The sequence below is a fragment of the Diplotaxodon limnothrissa genome, linkage group LG6, assembly GCF_057381915.1.
Source record: "Diplotaxodon limnothrissa isolate DT_005_m linkage group LG6, D_limnothrissa_male_GT1.1, whole genome shotgun sequence".
Lineage (NCBI taxonomy): Eukaryota > Metazoa > Chordata > Actinopteri > Cichliformes > Cichlidae > Diplotaxodon > Diplotaxodon limnothrissa.
The window spans coordinates 5691985-5712644 of NC_140601.1; the positions used below are offsets into that span (position 1 = coordinate 5691985).

General features: G+C 43.0%; 1 pseudogene; it reads right to left on the reverse strand.

The window, feature by feature from the left end:
* Positions 1-1406: 1406 nt before the first annotated feature.
* Positions 1407-17972, reverse strand: LOC146629997 (tRNA (guanine(26)-N(2))-dimethyltransferase-like; annotated as a pseudogene).
* Positions 17973-20660: the final 2688 nt, after the last annotated feature.

Below are 20660 nucleotides of genomic sequence, written 5' to 3' on the forward strand. Positions count from 1 at the left end.
CTAGTGGTGGTTAATCCACTAAGGCAATTTGGAAATCTAAAGCTAACATTTTAATGTCATGTCCAGTGTTGGTCAAGTTACTTGAAAAAAGTAATCAGTAACTAATTACTGATTACTTCCCCCCAAAAGTAATCCCGTTACTTTACTGATTACTTATTTTCAAAAGTAATTAATTACTTAGTTACTTAGTTACTTTTTAAAAACACGATTTACAACCTGAATAGGTGATAAAGCGATAGATCTTTCAGCCCAATTCTACTTTTTCTGCATAATCCATCATACAAAATGTAATCAAATGGAAAAGTCTCTTTTTAAAACTTTTATAGTTTTATTAATTTTAATCTTTTAACTTTATGCATCAAGCAAAAATGTAATTATATGCAACATTCTCTGACTGGAAGAAATTTGTTTAATATTTAAACCTATTTTCTGCACATTCCAGCACATAAAATATATATTTTTTTGTGTTTACACTCAGTCTTTCAAATAGATGCAAGTAAAGCACAGCAGAAAATAAATAAAGTCAAAGACTAGCGGTCCTTTTATGGAACGCCAGGACTGCCATAATGAATTAATTAAATACACCATTAAATAATTAATTAAATGTGTCAATAATTAATTACAATTGGAATTAATTAATTAAATAAATAGGTATGACACATGTAATTAATTATTGACACATTTTATTAATTATTTATGTATTTCACATTTTAATTAATTGTTGCCACATTTAATTAATTATTTAATGGTGTATTTAATTAATTCGTTATGGCAGTCCTGGCGTTCCATATATCCTTTTGCTCTATTTTCACCTGTAAAGCAGGAGTTGGGTAGGCGGAGGTTTACCTTGGTGCAGGTGTGCCGCAGCGGTCAGTGGAAGGATACGGCAGTTTCTCTGTGAATTTCCCATTACGTGGTAGCGCACTCGGAGCTTGCTTGGAAGTTTAGGGGTTTTTTTCGCTGTAAAAAGATGTTTTCTTCCCACGCACAATGCTAATGGACGCTAATGTTTTTGTCACTTTTTATGGAATCAAACTTAAAGTAAGGTCAGTACTATTTATTTAATTAATTAATTCCAATTTTAATTAATTATTGCCACATTTAATTAATTATTTAATGGTGTATTTAATTAATTCATTATGGCAGTCCTGGCGTTCCATACTCTGAACAGCAAACCTCACATTTAATAGTAAAGCATTTAGCCTAACGTCTCCATCCATGGCTCCTTGAACGCAACCTTTTGATTGAGTTCAACCTAAGATTTTTACATCCAAAAAGAATGTTATTTTACAGAAACACCATAAACTGAGGACTTTATTTCAAGCCGCCAGTTCGCTGATGAGCACACCTCGACTGAACCATCACACACAGAACCTCATTAGAAGAAGCAGCAGAGTGTTTAGTGTTCACTGTTTTCCGTTGCTTGTTCTCCTGCCCATTCTCTGCAAGTGGAAAGCCCCGCAGCCGACACAGTTGTACACCAGCGCCTGCTTACTGCAACAAAGAGAGACGGGACTCAACTGCAGTGTCATATTGTGTTTCAATACTGAGCACATCAGTCATAATATCATCTTTTAGTGTCACGTACCCAGATTTCTATTATTCTATTAGCACTTTACTTTTACCCTCACAAATCCCCCTGCTGCTGTTACTTTGTGCATTTGTTCCTGCAATGACCCAGTTTCAGGATCATTCATCTTTCATCACACAGGATAGATCAGCCTTTGTTAGCAGACAGTGCGTGCGTGTGTGTGAGCGAGCACCTGGCTGAGTTTTTGACTGTAGCCTGTCCTGTGAAGACACGGATGAAGACTCGAATGTAAAAGTCGACGCTGACGGACAGCAGGGGCTGGATGTATCGCTGGTACACTCCTGCCCTCTGGTCCAAACTGTGCAGGATGATACGCAGAGCCTGGAGTTCAAAGATGGAGAGAGGTACGTATTCAGCACTTTTTTTCTCTTGCTGTGAAAATCTGGAAAACATCTCGGATCTGTTTACAGGGATGTGAGGAAATTATGTTGGATAAGAAGTTTTATTCGGCTGCAGAGGGGTTTCTTTTTCATCAAATCAAATAGAATTTATGAGGTTTTTTTAATGATCCTTGCATTTATGTTCCATTACTGCCACTCACAGCTAGAGAAGGTGTGAATTCCACTACTGTGTGGAAAACTACTTGTGCTATATGCAGCATGAAATCAGATCATGATAGCACATGAGAAGGTGGGAAAAAGAAGAAAAGACCTTTATGAGAACACCACACATGTTCTGGCTGTGGTGCAAACATATTCACCAGTTGCTCTTTTCTTGTATTTCTGCCAAAGAAAATATTCAACACGAACGGCGTTGTCTACACGATGACTCTTTGGATGGTTGCCCAAGTATACTGTGTAATTTATTGTTATCCATCTGGATCCCACTGAGACAGCTGCATGTTTGACTTAGATGACTCGATAAGCCCTTCACCCTTATTTTAAAAAGCCACCTACAGTCTTCCTGTCTCATGTTTCCCTACAGGCAGGTAACAGTCGTGACTTTCACTCATCAAATAAGTGTAAAATTTATCCTTCTGCTTTTCAAACATGTAGAATTGTGTGGTATATAGAGATATTTTATGTCTTTTACTTTTTTCTGTATTTTTTGCATATATTTTGTTATTTTACTAATATTTAATTTCAATCCAATTCATTTTTATTTATATAGTGCCAAATCACAACAACAGTGTCCTTATATTATAAAGGTAAAGACCCTGCAATAATACAGAGAAAACTCACAAATCTGACAAAACATGAGAAAGCACTTAGTGATGGTGGGAAAGAAAAACTCCCTTTTAACAGGAAGAAACCTCCAGCAGAACCAGGCTCAGGGAGGGGCGGGGCCATCTGCTGTGACCCGTTGGGATGAGGGGAGGGAGACGAGACAAAGGCATACTGTGAACGTGATCCAAAGATTAATCAATTACTAATAATTAAACACATAATGAGTTTAGAAGAAACACCCAGTGGATCAGGGGAAGCACCGAGCAGCCAAGGCCTATTGCTGCATATATAAGGGAGGATTCGGGGTCACCTGATCCAACCCTAACTTTATCCCTTATCAAAAAGGAAAGTTTTAAGCCTAATCTTAAAGGTAGAGAGTGTTTGTCTCCCAAATCTCAACAGGAAAGGGAGCCACAAGTAAGCCTGCAGTCTGAGAGTGAAGTTATCTACTGGGGTGATACAGTACTCTGAGGTTTTTAAGATAAGATGGGGGATGATTATTAAAGATCTTTTATGTCCTGGATTTAACAGGGAGCCAGTGAAAAGAAACCAAAATAGGAGAAATATGCTCTTCCTTTCTAGTCCCTGTCAGTACTCTCGCTGCATCATTTTGGATCAACTGAAGGCTTTTCAGGGAGTTTTCTAATTACATGTAATAAAACAGTCAATTCTGAGTCTCTCATCCCAAAACTGACTCCAACATCTTGGACTGCAGCTGGTGACGGCTGTCCCGGTGATCCGTTACTAGCCGGAGGTCCAACTTATACTGTACCTGAAGCAAGTGCAGGCTTGATGCCTTCAGGTTGAACAGAAAGTAGAGTCACCATCTGCGGTCCAAAATGGAGGAGCTGGAGATGATCCACAAGAAGAGGAACTTCTGGAGAGGTAGCCAATCATTGCTCTGCTATTTCTTTTCCCAAAGTGTGCACACTGAAGGATTATAACCTCAGACAATCGCAACAAGAATAAAATATCATTTGTTTTTGACGTCACGAAAACTCACTTGGCTAAATTGAACGTACGATTACTTACAGCGTCACCGTCTCACTCAGATACATTCTGCATGCTTACACACTAATGCAAACATGACTGTGCATGTACTGCAATGTGTCATTTTCACATTTCTGAGAGTGAGCCAGAGTGTGGAGAGTGTGTTTGTTTGTGTGTATACTCTGTATACTCACCATTTCATGACAATATTTGGCTTTGATGGAGACTGAACCGTATTTGCTGTAGCAAGTTTCTCCACTGTTTCCTGCCATCACCGCCATGTCTGTACAGGTTATACATAAAAGACCTGAGAGGGGGGGGAGAGAAGACGAGAAATCTAAAAGACTGAAATTTATAAACCTGCAGTGGCGGCTTAACCGTGTAGATTAGACATCATACATATACACAAAAAGAGACACACACACACACACACACACACACACACACACACACACACACACACACTATTCTCTGCTTTGTGACAAACAAAGTGATTTTGACACTTAAAGTGGATCAAACCAAACAAGAATTATTTCACTAACAATCTCTCGCCCACTTCTGATCAGCTGCCAAACTGATTTTATGGTGAATTTTGAAAAGTAATCTGAATTCACTTCAGATGAAACGCAGTGTTGAAAACAGCTCCGTGTGGTGTCAGCTTCTACCTCCATTATTGGGCTACATACAACAGGCCATTAAGCTGGCAAGGAGCACTTGACCGAGCTCCTTAGAGTACGATCTTTACTTTAGAATATAAAGCACCTAGAGGTGGCTGTTGTTGTGATTTGTTGCTATAAAAATCACATTTAATTGAAACTTTCAGCCAGTTAACATTTAGTCTATCACACACATGCACCATGCTGTTGGCTTTTTAAAAGACTGCATACATGCATGTGTCAGCAGCCTCTGCACTAGTTGAATACTTGCAGTTACAACAGTGATCTGAAACTTTCCACATCCCTGACAGTGATGAAACCTAGAGGAGCTGCTACGGTGAACTACCCACCTCCTTCACTGACAGACTGAACGGCAGCATCCAGGAAAGAGGCCGGGCTACCGTAGGGATCCAGATCAATGACGTCATAGCGATCCTTCTTCGCTCGCATGTCATACACAGGGGTGGCTGTAGCTCAGGTGGCAGAGCAGGTCAGCCACTAATCAGAAGGTCGGTGGTTCGATCCCAGGCTGCATCCTGGCTGCATGCCAAATATCCTTGGGTAAGATACTAACCCCATGTTTGCCTACTGGTGGTGGTCAGAGGGCCCGGTGGCGCCTGTGTCCGGCAGCCTCGCCTCTGTCAGTGCGCCCCAGGGCAGCTGTGGCTACAATGTAGCTTGCTATCGCCAGTGTGTGAATGGGTGAATGACTGACTGTAGTGTAAAGCGCTTTGGGGTCCTATGGACTAGAAAAGCGCTATACAAATGCAGGCCATTTACCATGCATCAGCATGCTGTGTTTAAAACCCGGGAGAGAAATTTTTATTTATTTATTTTAAATGGTCAAAGGTCAAAAGTGAAGAACAATGAAACAAGAAGTATGGGGGGAAAGAAGATGGTACTGAACAGTGGAGCTGATAAAAGTGGGAAGTAAAGCAGAGGAAACATGCTGACTAGTCATACCTGGCATCTCTGCAGCTGGCGTGGAGCAGGTGGCTCACTCCGTTGTACTGGGCATTCCTGGCGATCAGAGCCGCCGCCTTAGCAGGGAAGATGTGAGTGAAGTTGCCCCCCCCACCTTCTTCAAATCCAACAAAAGTGGTATCAAACGTTTGTGCTGGTTTGTGCTGCAAAAATTTTCGTTTGTGCTGCCTCTGTTTTAAAGATATTAATGAAAATGTAAAGGTCAAAAGGTCAACCAGCCCCCCCCACATTACCCAAATCAAACAAAATTGATGTTAAACGTTTGTGCTACGTTTGTGCTGGTTTGTGCTGCACAAATTTTTGTTTGTGCCGCTATTATTTTAAAGATATTAACAAAAATTTCTAGAGGTCAACCAGCCCCCCCATATTAATGGAATCAAACAAAATTGATGTCAAACGTTTGTGCTGGTTTGTGCTGCAAAAATGTTTGTTTGTGCTGCTAACATGTTAAATTTTTAATAAAATAACGTCTTGATGCGTGCTTAATCATCCAGGTAAGTCAATCCCAAAAGGTTGATTCTGTTCATCTGGACATTTTCAGTTGGAGAAACGTTTCGTCACTCATCCAAGTGACTTCTTCAGTCTCAGCTGACTGCAGGTTTCCCCAACCTTATAAACAGTACATTTGCATAGTGAAGGAAACTAGCGCCACTGAATGAACAATGTGCTGGGGGGTTAGTTTCATGATTGTTAGTATGCAAATTCTTATGACCATTGATCAATGACAACTAATCAAAGCCTACTGATCAATGGCCATGAGTACCATTCACAGAAAGTGGGGAATGGCTACAATCACAGCATTTTAGGATGGCGAAAGATGTACCCTTGGGCCCCCCTTCTCGATTCAGAGATGGTCAGCATCCTGACGGCCCAATGGACGAAGCTGTCTCTCAGTCTGCTGGTTTTGGCCCGGAGGCTCTTCAGTATCCTTCCTGATGGCAGCAAACTGAAGACGCTGTTGAAGAGATGAGTGGAGTCACCTGTAATGGAGAGGACCTTCCAGATGAGGCAGGTGCAGTAGATCTCCTGGGGAGATCTACTGATTGTCATTTTTTCCTGCAGAACCCAGTGCAGGAGTCATACCATACAGTGATGCAGCTGGTGAGGATACTCTTAACTGTGCCTCTGTAAAAGGTGCTCATAATGGGGGTTGAATCTCTTGTGCTTCTCAGTTTGCAGAGGAAGTAGAGTCGCTGTTGGTCTTCTCCACATTCAGGGACAGATTGTTGTTGCTGTACCACTCTACCAGATGGTTAACTTCACCCCTGTAGTAGATCTCATCGTGGGTCAGCAGAGTGAAGAGAAGGGGGCTCAACACACATATCCTTGGGGAGCCCTCGTATTCAGTGTTCTTGGGCTGGAGGTGTTGCTGTCGACCCGTACTGTCTGCTGTCTTCCTGTCAAGAAATCTAGCAGCCCGTTATACAGCAAGGTGCTGATCCCCAGCAGATCCAGTTTGTGAATGAGTTGCTGGGGAATGATGGTGTTGAATGCTGAACTGAAGTCTATGAACAGCACTCTGACATATGAGTCTCTAGTGTTCAGATGTGTGAGGGCTGAGTGAGGGGCAGTTGAAATTCCATCATCGGTTGAGCGTTTTGACCAGTATGCGAACTGAAATGGATCCAGGTTGGGGGAAAGCGATAATTTGATTTGATGCATGACTAACCGTTCAAAGCACTTAACTTAATAATGATGGAGGTGAGTTTGACAGGACGGTAGTCCTTAAAGCAGGAGATAGATGACTTCTTGGGTACACTAATGATGGTTGAGGCTTTGAGGCATGTGGGAACGACGGCCTGACCCTAGTGATGTGTTAAAGATGTCTGTGAAGACATTTGTGAGTTCCACAGCATAGTCCGTCAGTGCTCGTCCAAGGATGTTATCAGCACCTGGAGCTTTGCGTGTACTGATTTTGGCAAGGGATCTCCACACACTGTCTGGGGATTGTGTCACCACGGTCTGTAGAGTGGGCTTGTAGTCTGTAATGGTTTGTATTCCTTGCCACTGCCTCCAAGTATCTCTGCTGTCGCTGAAGCTTTGCTGTAGCTGATGCCACGTGACAGGTTTGCCCTTGCTGTTCTTAGACTCTCCTAATTCCTGGCTCTGAAGGCTTGCATTTCTGATTGGCCCGGACAGTGATAGTCCTGGTCTCTGTGACATCATCGATGCATTTTGGGATGTAGGCAGTGACAGTTTCTGTATATTCCTGAAAGTCTGTGGTGTTGTCGTGTGTGGCAGCCTGTGGTGGAAAAGCAGTGCCTCTGAGGACCCTTCTGGCCACACCTGTACCTGCTTACGAACTGGTTTGGTGACTTTGACCAGGGGCCTGTGGGAACCCATGGCACACCTAGATTTCTGCCTGTACTGACCCTTATGCAAAATAGGTGGAATTAAGACACAGTTCCAAAAGCAAACACAACTGATCAGTGCTGAGAGTGGTCCTGTTGCTGAGGTTGGGATGATCCTGTAATCTCTTATGAACGACCTCCAACGCCTCTATGACTGGGATGCAAGTGAAGACAGATGTAACATCTCTCTCTCACTGTACATGTACTGTTTATAAAATTAGGGAAACATAACCTGCACAAACAAAATAATTTGCAGGACAAATGGTTGACATCAATTTTGTTCGATTTGAAGAAGGTAGGGGGGCCAACTTCACTCACGTGTGTTTATAAGGTTGGGGAAACCTGCAGTCAGCTGAGACTGAAGAAGTCACTTGGATGAGTGACGAAACATTTCTCCAACTGAAAATGTCCAGATGAACAGAATCAACCTTTTGGGATTGACTTACCTGGATGATTAAGCACGCATCAAGATGTTATTTTATTAAAAATTTTAAAATGTTAGCAGCACAAACAAACATTTTTGCAGCACAAACCAGCACAAACGTTTGACATCAATTTTGTTTGATTCCATTAATATGGGGGGGGGCTGGTTGACCTCTAGAAATTTTTGTTAATATCTTTAAAATAATAGCGGCACAAACAAACATTTGTGCAGCACAAACCAGCACAAACGTAGCACAACTGATTGACACCAATTTTGTTTGATTCCATTTATATGGGGGGGGGCTGGTTGACCTTTGATGACCTCTAGAAATTTTTATTAATATCTTTAAAATGATAGCAGCACAAACGAAAGTTTTTGCAGCACAAACGTAGCACAAACGTTTGACATCAATTTTGTTTGATTTGGGTAATGTGGGGGGGCTGGTTGACCTTTTGACCTTTACATTTTCATTAATATCTTTAAAACAGAAGCAGCACAAGTGAAAATTTTAGCAGCACAAACCAGCACAAACGTAGCACAGTTGATTGACACCCATTTTGTTTGATTTAATTAATGTGGGGGGGCTGGTTGACCTCTGATGACCTCTAGAAATTTTTATTAATATCTTTAAAATGATAGTAGCACAAACGTAGCACAAACGTTTGATACCACTTTTGTTGGATTTGAAGAAGGTGGGGGGGCCAACTTCACTCACATGCAGGGAAGTCGTTGGCAGTGACGCTCTGCAGGCCTGGGACCTCCAGAGCAAAACGCACCGAGCGCAAACCAGATGCTGCTAGGCCCTCCAGGACACGCAGACCACGCTGACACAAAAGGTTTGGGGAAACACACTTAACGTTCCACAAAGACACACACATGCACTCTTTGGCCTCTTGGCAGCAACAGAAACAAGCCCTGAAAACGAAAATTACACATTGCTGGCCAAAAATTACGAGCTCTTTAATCAAAGAGTTGCTTTACGTTTTTGAATATACACCACATCTTCCAGATATATGGTGTAGTAGTCTCTGATATAATTCAGGTGTTCCTATCACTTCCATGGCCACAGGTGTATAAAAACAAGCAAATTTGTGGGAACAGTTTGGGGATGGCCCCTTCCTGTTCCAGCATGACTGCACATCAGTGCACAAAGCAAAGTCCATAAAGACACGGATGAGCGAGTTTGGTTTGGAATAACTTGACTGGCTTTCACAGAACCCTGACCTCAACTCGACAGAACACCTTCGGGATGAATTAGAGTGGAGACTGTTAGCCAGGGCTTCTCATCCAATATCTGTGTCTCACCTCACAATACACTTCTACAAGAATGCTCAAAAATTCCCATAAACACTCCTAAACCTTGAGTAAGATTTTCCCACAAGAGAGCAAGTTTACAGTTACAACTACATTTACTCTCATTTCGCTTCATTTTGGTCTCCAATAACTCGATAATAACAATAAAAAAAAGAATCCAACTCTTTAACAACAACATTCTTCACTGAGCTCATGATTGATCATCGACTCTGCAAAAGAATGCAAAGACTGACTGGAAGACACAGAAACAGTGCTGAGGAGGATTTTATGTTTACTTGTGTGGAACAACTCTTTATTTTTCTCAGGTCAATTCACAACTGCTGGAACAGAAAATGTGAAAACGTTGCTCCCTCTGTGTACATATTCCCTCAAAAAAACATTTTCATTTTGAAGCTGGTCGCTGCTCTCATGTTTTTCCTTCCTTATTGAGAATTAATCAACTCAAAGTGAAACTGAAACTAATTAAAAAATGTGAGAGCTGTATTCAGGGAAAGCTGGGATCACCAGCAACTGTTCTAATTAACAAAACAAAGACAAAAACCTTCAGTCTAATGACACTAATGAGATTATATCAACTTCATGACATGTTTTGAAGTTTCTTGAAAATGATCCAATTGCCTCTCGACTACTTGTGGCCCCCAAAGTGTGAAATTGGCCTCTATCGAAGGATTTTCCACTGGAACCAGTGCATATGATTTTAGCATGGGAGCTCCCTCTGGGCAGTAATAATACCTGGCTTTTAGATACAGAACCATTCACATAGAAATACAAGTACACCACTTGTTCTGCCTTGTTCATGTTCATTATCATCCTAAAGTCTTCAGATGGTATTTAATTTAACTTCCACACGTGAATAAATCAGGCTCTGGATCGTACGCATGAACAAAACCTTCTAAACTAGAAGCTGGATACATGTACCATTAAAATCCTGCATTTGTATTCATACATAGCAATAAAAGCCTGTTGGTGTGCCACTGCACTAAAAAATACATAAATAAATCACTCTTACATACCTCACATCTCTCCCCCGCAGCTGCCGTTACAGCTGGCTCCTCTGATCCGTTTTTCTCCTCCGTCTGTGCCTCGGCCTCGTTTGTCTCCTCTGACAGAGAGACCACCACCCTCTCCTGTTCGCCTGGCAACACCACCTTCACCCCTCGCTGAGCCAGCAGCTCTCTCGCAAACTCTGTGATCACAGCACATCTGGAAAGAAGAAAGGGAATGTTTACTTATAAACGCACACGTGAGAGAAAAATGAGAACGGGGTCCAGGCAGAGCAGTAACTCTCAGGACTTTCTCTCTCCTTCAGACACATCTCCTGTGACACGGGAGATGTGTCCACACAGATGAAAGACCAATAAGAAAATTAGAGAGAGAAAAAAAATCACAAATCCTGCTCTGTAGTTTCTTGTAGTTGTGGCTCGATCTTTCCAAAGATGCTCAAACAAGGTTGTCAAACAGCAACTGAGTGATGAGTTTTCTATGTAAAGAGAGCAGCCATGTCCTGCTGAAGGTTTTAGGTTTTCGGTCTTGAGTGTTGCTCTGAAGTGTTCGTCTCTCAAAACTACCTTGCAAAAAGACAAATTTAATGAATCTAGATGGTTTCTTGAGAACAAAGAGCAGGTCTCGATTGTGCCACTTTGTGGCCAGTAGTAAAAAATATACGTTATGGTATGTTTTTTTGTTTTGTTTTTTGTTTTAATGGCAAGTTCTTAAAAATTCATCCTGTAAAAAAGAAAGGTCAACAAAGCTCAGGAAGTTTGCTGATTGTTTAACATTGCAAATACTTTTGAGGCCACTGTAGAAGCGATTTTTAACAATCTTCTCCCTGACCAGGGAAAGTCACCAGCATTTCAGGGGTTTTTGTGACTTTTTTTTTGCCTGTCCCGTTTGGCTCTTTTGCCATCAGAATTATTGTCTAAAGGCAAAGAAAGATGCCCAACGGATTTACTTTACCAAACTGACCATCCCAGCCTTGCCGTAATGGTCCATTTGATTCACCTTTTATTCTTTATTTTATTTTCACTTGCTGAATACGGGACAGACTTGACTGGGGGAATGAGGGGGAGAAAGAAAGAGGGAAAGAGAAACAGCTGAGAAGAGGGACGGGGGAGAAGGGCAAAAAACAAAAACCAACAGAATAAGCAGAGAAGAAAAAAAAAATTCATATATCGACCACCTGGATCACCTGTTGAGAAAGAAAAAAGAAAACAAGCAGAAGAGAACAAGAGTAATAGAATAAACAACATCACAATGATATATGGGAATATGACAGTAAATACTAAATGTTAAACATTATTGTGCAGCACATAAGATCAACAGAACACAGTGTGCTTTGAGGTAGGAGCCAAAAAGGGTGTAGTTTGTGGGTGTGATCACCCGTGTGTACACCTGTGAGCATGGACGCGCTTGTTTTTTTAAAAGGTTCCTTCATGTAATGATCTGCTAGAGGGTGTGGGGGGGCCACAGCCCCGTCCTCCAGGGAATGAGCAGTGACTTTGTGACTTTTTTCTATTAATTAACACACTTTTGTTAATGAAATGACAGGAAAAGCAGATTATTACTGTACATAAAGGATGGATGAAGCCACAGGGACGTCACCGTCTGATGAAAGTGAAATCCTGCCCCGAGGCAGGCCACTTCAGCACCGGGACTCTTCTACTACCATGTTAAATGATGCAGTCAGTGTTCATGTTTTCCCAAACAGAATTGCATATTATGAACAGTTTTCCACTTTGGCTCAGCCCATTTTAAATGGGCTTTTGCCCCTAAAACGACAGTGTTTCTGGAGCATGTTCATCCCATGATTTAACCGCCAGCAGCTAGCCCGCTGACACTGATTTCTGGAAGTCTTCCTGACCCCACGCAATGGTTTCCATAAAAGAAACATGCCTGTTTCTAATGCAGTGCTGCCTGAGGGCATCCAGTAATGATTTATGGCCTTGTCCAGTCCGCACAGAGATTTCTGTAATTTTACAGATTTTTTGGATTTTGATTTTTCTCAGATTGGTGAACCTGTGGCCAACTTTATTTCTGACAAACTGTCTCTCTAAGATACTTTTTTGATTCTCCTTCATGTTACTGACCTGTTGCCAAATAACCTAATTAGTTGAAAAATGTTTGTCCCAGTGACCCTTTATAGTATCACTTACTTTTTCAGCCTTTTATTCCCCACAGCCCAACATTTAAGACGTGCAATTGCCATTAAATTCAAAATGAGCAAATAATTTAATAAAATGTCTCAGTTTATGCACTACAATGTGTTTTTATTTACATTTTACACAGGGTCCCAACTTTTTGCACTTGAGATTGCATACTGGTTTGTGTTTGTGTTGCTCTGGATAATTAATTAAACACGAGTTACTATAACAGAAACACAGGAAGAAGTGAGACTTCAGGACAGTCAATGCATGGATCATCTGAGCCATGAAAATAAAGAAACTGCATATGTTCACAGTGCATATGTTTGGGGAATACATACTATTTTATTAGTATAATGGGCATGCTAGACACAATTACCACCTGCTGTAATTTGTTTTACAGAAGTAATATCCTTGTGCTAAGCAAAACGCTCTATTTACACCACACACGCTACCGCACAGGTTACAGGAGTGGGTACAGAGCCATCTGCTGAAGATTCAGCAGATGCAGCTGGAGGGTTAGAGGTAGGAACTTCAGTTTCCATGACTCTCACTCCCCTGCTAGCAGCAGCTGCACTCCACCGAAATCCCTGTCCGGCTGAATGTGTGCGAGAGGGATGCAGGTGATGGGAGATGATGAAGGGGAACAGCCGGGCTGTCCGCACCAGCATAATGCAACAATGGCTGCAAGGAAACACACATTTAAAATGTCTTAATTTAACACTTTCTATATGCTCATGTAAAGCAGAGGAGCACAAGCCAAAGAATTTCATTATGGGCTACACTGTTTATCTGTACATGACAATAAAACTTGAAACCATTTTCAGTGTGTATGCAAGTCCACCCAAGCCACGTTCCTGAGAACAAAGGAACATTACAAACACTATCAGATTTCAGCACTCGCATATCATCCGTATCAGAAGGTCTGGTTATTAGCTAAAAATGTCCCATTAAATTCTGAGACAAAGAAACTTTCTTTCAACTACATTAGTGCGTTTCGAATTAAATCCACAATCAACTCTGCTCACCTAAATTGCCTTGAAATGTGAAACGTTGAATTATGAGGATTGATAATGTTTCCCATGCCTCCCAGTTGAAACCGATCCAGTTTAATCCATCAAGTCCCATCTTCTAGGCTACTTCCACCTGCCCATGTCACTGACTACCAGCCGGCCTACTCCATAATACGAATTATGCATGCCAGCTATTGCGGGACGATCTTCCAGTATTAGTAGACTGAGAAGGTTATGGCCTGGATGAATGCTCCTGCTCCGGTTCAACATTGTGGACAAGGTAATGATCACAGAATTCCACTGGAGGAATCCTAAAAAGGTTAGTGCAGGGGTGTCAAACTCAAATACGCAGTGGGCCAAAATTCAAAACTGGAACAAAGTCGCGGGCTACCTGATAGGTTTGTAGCTTGAACCCATGCGCTGGAACGTTGAAGACAATATAATTATACTGCAAAGCAAGACACAAGTAGGCAAAGACTTCATGTTTCTCGTGCACGGGAGAAATGACCGGACAAAGCGCCGTTCCTTCGCTTGACCCCAGTCGCTCTCGTCCGTTCTCCCGTACCACTGTTCTTTTATTGAGGTTACATGAATATGCATCGGTTCATTAACACATGACGTCTACATACACACAAAGAGTACCTTGCCTGTGTATGTGGGTGTATGTGTGTGTGTGTGTGTGTGTGTGTGTGTGTGTGTGTGTGTGTGTGTGTGTGTGTGTGTGTGTGTGTGTGTGTGTGGGGTCAAGGTGTGACCCTGTGGAGACTCCCCAAACGCTGGTGCCAGGAGCGGGTCCATCTGAACAAAAGGCTCTTATACTTAAACAGATATACGTGTGTTTGCTATACCATATATCAGCAAGAGAAGATACGACTTCTCCTAGGAGGTGTGTGATCTATGCCAGAACACTCTGTAGAGGGAGTGAATGCACTCCCCCTTCATGCTACTCAGAGCCGTTACAGACCTCCTAGGATGAGACATTCTTTCAATCTACAAATGATTATACACCTCTAAGCATATGTGAGTAAATATTTCTAAGCATAAATGACAATCAACAATACAAATCTAACACTAACATTAATATTTATTGAAAAAAAAATCTTCCTCCAGATATAAGAATGAATCTTTTCTTATGGACTCAAATAAGTTTTGCTGGAAAACTGAATATGGAACAAGCAAAGCTTAATACTAAACAATATATATATTAGCTGTATAATACCAGTCGTCCAGCTCTAATAGGAATTTGGTATGGCTTCGCGGGCCAAATGTAATTAGGCTGCGGGCCAAATTGGGCCCGCGGGCCAGAGTTTGACACCTATGGGTTAGTGGGTCGTAGGAAACACTTATTAAGGGAGGGCTAGGGCCATGGTCCATGAGTCCTCTCTGGGATGGCTTACCACTTTTTCTCTTTCTCTCTCTTCCTTAAGCACTCTATCTTTACTCTGTGTGTTTGTGTGTGGGGTTTTTGTTTTGTTTTTTAGCGCATGGCCAGGACTCATGCCAGATTCCTGCCCTTGGTCTACGAGCAGTTGTCAGTAATCTTCAGTCTTTGCTGGAGTGTTGAACAACTGACAGTTAGTGAAGCCCCAGCTCCTTCACTCGTGTGATTGCTCTGCCTGCTCCTTTGAGAAAACTTACCTTTGTCTTCACCAGTGCATATTTCTGTGAAAATTAGTGAGCCGGTCAGTATTTTGGAAGAGAGATTCTGTGGAGAAACATGCCCCGCGGAATTCAGTTCAATTGACTTCCTCAGCCTCGACCCCAGTGCTGATCTCCAGCATGGTCACAGACATGTTCTGTGGCCCTTCAACATCATCAGGCTCTTTTGGAATGAGACGCTGGAATCGGACACATTCTAGGGCACGCTCTATAATGGAGCGTGCTCTAGAATGATGGCTGTTAAAGCCCTGGGGAGTGGACGTTGGAGGCATGGGTACCATCCATCTGCGAGAATCAAATGCCCTGGAGGAGGGTAGACTGAGTGTCTGTACAGTGGGCTGTAGAACAAGGCTTCCCAAACACTCTTGAGACCACCCTGTAGGATGCTCCACTTACCAAACCACACACCAGGGTCTCAATTGTGGCACCCCAACCATGCCGCTGATCCTGGTTCAGGAGATTTAGCAACACTGCCAGAGACTCCTTGCTTAGCCGAAAATCAGGCTTGGGTTCCTCCTGGTTTACACAAAAGGGAAAGTCTGGCCCATGAATCCTTTTGCTACACGAGAAAAGATGTTCAACATCCACACCAGGTGATGCCTCATCAGCAGGGCCTTATATCAATATACCTCCAAACACCAGCTACTGGTAGACAGAACAGTCAGCCGAGACTGCAAGACCAGGCTGACCAACCTGTGCACTGCCTGGATTGATTACAAGAAGGCCAATGACGCAATGCCCCACAGCTGGATACTGGAATGCCTAGAACTATATAAGATCAACAGGACCCTGAGAGCCTTCATCAGGAACTCAATGGGGATGTGGCGTACAACACTAGAGACCAACTCCAAGCCCATAGCACAAGTCACCATCAAGTGCGGGATCTACCAAGGAGATGCTCTGGAGAAGCCTGAACCCCCTCAGTGAGATCATTAACAAGACTGGCTACGGATACCGACTACGGAACGGAGCAGTTGTCAGCCACCTCCTGTACATGGATGACATCAAGCTGTATGCCAAGAGTGAACGAGACATCGATTCACTGATCCACACCACCAGGCTATACAGCAATGACATTGGAATGTCGTTCGGGCTTCAGAAGTGTAGTCGGATGGTAACAAAGAGAGGGAAGGTAGTCAGAACGGAGGGGATCAAACTACCAGAAGGCAACATTGCAGACGTAGAGGACAGTTACAAGTACCTGGAGATCCCGCAGGCGAATGGGAACCATGAAGAGGCCGCTAGGAAAGCTGCAACCACCAAATACCTGCAGAGGGTCAGGCAAGTCCTGAGGAGTCAGCTGAACGGTAAGAACAAGATCCAGGCTATCAACACCTACGCCCTGACCGTGATCAGGTATCCAGATGGTATAATAAGTTGGCCAAAGGAGGAGATAGAAGCCACTGACATAAAGACAAGAAAGCTCCTTACCATGCATGGAGGGTTTCACCCCAAGTCCACCCCAAGCTAAGCGGAAGGAAGGGGGCCGGGGACTGGTGAGTGTCAGCACCACAGTCCAGGATGAGACAACGAACATCCAAGAACACATTGGGAAGATGGCCCCAACTGACCGAGTGCTCAGTGAATACCTCAGGCAGCAGAAACCCAAGAAAGAGGAGGGAGACAAGGAACCATCATGGAAGGACAGGCCCCTGCACGGTATGTACCACCGGCAGATAGAGGAGGTGGCTGATATCCAGAAATCCTACCAGTGGCTGGACAAAGCTGGACTGAAAGACAGCACAGAGGCACTAATCATGGCAGCACAAGAACAAGCTCTGAGTACAAGATCCATAGAGGCTGGGGTCTATCACACCAGGCAAGACCCCAGGTGCAGGCTGTGTAAAGATGCCTCAGAGACAATCCAGCACATAACAGCAGGGTGCAAGATGCTGGCAGGCAGGGCATACATGGAACGCCATAACCAAGTGGCCGGCATAGTGTACAGGAACATCTGTCTGGAAGTTCCGAGGTCAAAATGGGAGATGCCCCCAAGGGTGGTGGAGAATGACCGAGCTAAGATCCTGTGGGACTTCCAGATACAGACGGACAAAATGGTGGTGGCTAACCAACCGGACATAGTGGTGGTAGACAAACAGAAGAAGACGGCCGTAGTGATCGATGTAGCGGTTCCGAATGACAGCAATATCAGGAAGAAGGAACACGAGAAGCTGGAGAAATACCAAGGGCTCAGAGGAGAGCTCGAGAAGATGTGGAGGGTGAAGGTAACGGTGGTCCCCGTGGTAATTGGAGCACTAGGTGCGGTGACTCCCAAGCTAGGCGAGTGGCTCCAGCAGATCCCGGGAATAACATCGGAGATCTCTGTCCAGAAGAGCGCAGTCCTGGGAACAGCTAAGATACTGCGCAGGACCCTCAAGCTCCCAGGCCTCTGGTAGAGGACCCGAGCTTGAAGGATAAACCGCCCGCAGGGGTGTGCTGGGTGTTTATATATATATATATATATATATATATATATATATATATATATATATATATATATATGTTTTCCCAGTTTAGGTTTCTTTAGTTTATTGTCCTCCCTCTTTGCCTGTTTTGCCACCACCCCTCTTTGTAAATAAGCTTCACTAGTATTCTCATCCACTGCTTGTATTCTGGGTCCTACCTCCCTCCAACACCACATGGCTCGCTTCGGCAGCCGTGACAGAAGAATACTTAATGATCATGAGTTTTTGGTCCAACTTCTTTTACGCCAATTTCTTTGTGATGTGTTTCCCCTGGAACAGCAGCGTTGTTTCCTCTTATAGGTGGACAATTAAACTGTTGCCTTGAGCTTTATGGAACAAACTCAGTGGTATTGAAGCTAGGAAGAGGTTTGTATTTTGCATTTCGTGATGAATGAATTCATAAACTCTGTACATAAATGCTTGTACTGGAGCACAGTCACTCTTGCAGTTTGGGCAGCAATTTGATTCAGTTTCCTTTTTTGCCTAATTTGCTCCTCCTGAGCCTTAAGAGCAGCCGCCATTGTACAAAGCGCAGCCCTTATAGCCTCTGCTTTGAGGCAAGTTGATGATTTCAAAGGCCCATGACTGTCATGATCCTGGGTCCTTTTGACCCAGCGTTTTGTGTTTTTCTCTTCACGATTTTGGTTCTGCTCTTCCTCTGATTAGTGTTTACCCTGTTCCCCCCGTGTGTTCCTGTATCTAGTCCGCGTTTCTTAGTTTGTGTCCTTTCATGTGTAAGTTCCTGTTTTATTGTGAAGGTCTGCGTCTTATGTGAGTGTTTTCAGTTGCCTCCCTAGTCTCGTCATGTTAATCACTCCCAGCTGTGTTTCCCACCTGTGTGTAATCTCCCTGTGTTCTCTGAGTGTATTTAAGTTGTATTTTCTGTCTTAGTAATTGCTGGTTCGTCTGTGTTGTTTCCCCTTGGTCTCCCCGTATGTATTTCTCCGGACCTCCCTGCATGTATTTCTCCGGACCTCCCTGCATCCTCGTTTCTGGTTTGTTTTGTTAGTTTTACCCAGTTTAGGTTTTCCTGTTTCACCTTCACCCACACCTTTGCTGTTTGTATTTTCTTTTGTTAAATAAATACTCATCTGCACCAGAGCTGCCGCATTTTGGGTCCTTTCTCCAATTCCACACGTCTGCCAGCGCGGTCGTGACAATGACCCATGTCCATCGTTTTATGACCACAGTATACTCATCTTATAATGGATGTCAGTCCAGCAGATTATGCTATCATGTCAATATGAAACTAAATCTGTGAGGAATGTTTCCAGGTCTTTGTTGAATCTGTGCCACAAAGAATTAAGGCGGTTCTGAAGGTGAAACAGTACTGGCAGGTGTAACTAATGAAGTGGACAGTGACTGTATTTAGTGTCTAGATGTTTTTTTCAGTATTTTATTCACTTACAGACCACCACAGACTGTGGTTGTACCATGCAGCCTAACAACATGCAGTAAATTGCAGGTTAAAGCAGTCTGCTTACACATTGTTAAACAAGGGAAGGGAACTAATGTGGCTGTCACATTACCCTTTTGTCCCATTGTTAGGTGTGGCTGTGTGCAGACAGGAATAGGACCCAAGGTGCAGACTCCGGAGACAGAACTTAAACCAAAACAGCTTTAATGCTGAACTCAAACATAACATAACTGGGAAAAAAGGTCAAAAAATAAACTAACACCAGCGGATTGACAAAACACACAGCAAAATAAACGGTAGATCGCGACACGGACACAGAGAAACACAGGGCTTAAATACACAGAAGGAGCAATCAGGGAATGAATAACAGGAGGGAAACACAGCTGGGGCAAATCACCACCCCTGAGGAGGGGTGGTGCTGTGGCCAGTCAGGTATGAAGTGCTGAGAGTGGATCTTTGGTCCTCTGTGCAGCTCTGTCCACTCTCAGCTGCTCTGCAAAGCAATAACACGAGAAAGACGTCATTTTAACACAATACAGCATTTTCATTGTTGGCAGCTGCAGCATGTTGTTAAAATGCAATTTTAAACCCAACATATACACACAATAACTATAAATAAACTTAAACCTACAGTACTGTAGGACGATGATTTACACCAGCTATTGGAAGGATTTAGTCTTCAAGACAGTTTGTAGCCAATGTGAGGGGATAACTTACATAGCTGGAACACAGCACCACTCTCCAGTTTGTCATTTGGTCATCCATCCTTCTCATCGGGTTGGGGTAAGGCTGTCTTCTGGGTGGAGTATCTCTCTGTGTTAGCTCAGTCTTGGACGTTGAGTGTCTGAAGTGCTGAATGCTGGGAGAGGACAAGTCTAAAGCACCCGAAGACAAAAAGACAAAGAGAAAAGCATGAATTCACAGATCACAGAGTTGTTCAATTTACTTTTCATCTGTTATGTGTTTTTACCTTACCTCTGATCCCTTAGCCACAGGCTATACCTTATGTAAAAACAAGAGACCACCTTTACAGATTGAACAAATATTTGAAATTGTGGTGGCAGATTTCTTTTCTCATGTATTAATCACATATTGAATCATATCACATTAGTTATAGTAATATCACTATCTCACTTTACTATAGTAAGAGCACTCCTGTCACTAGTTTACATGCATGTGGAATGTTAACACAGTGAGGCCATTGTAATGGGAGATGTTAAACAGATAGTGGGACTCCTTCTGCTTATCAGGGATGTAAATCCTTACGTGACGGCCAAGCAGAAAACAAGGTCATAATTCTCTCTGTGAGGGAGAAGGTATAGCCCCCCTGTGAGAGGGGCCAACATGTGAGTTTGTGGAAGGTTCTTTGTCTATGTGTCTGTATATAAGATGTAAGAGCGGTGGCCACAATTCAGAGACGGTCCTGGGCCCTGTTTCAGGAAGCCGGTTTGGAAAACTCAGAGTGAAAAACGACACTCACGGTTGAGTAA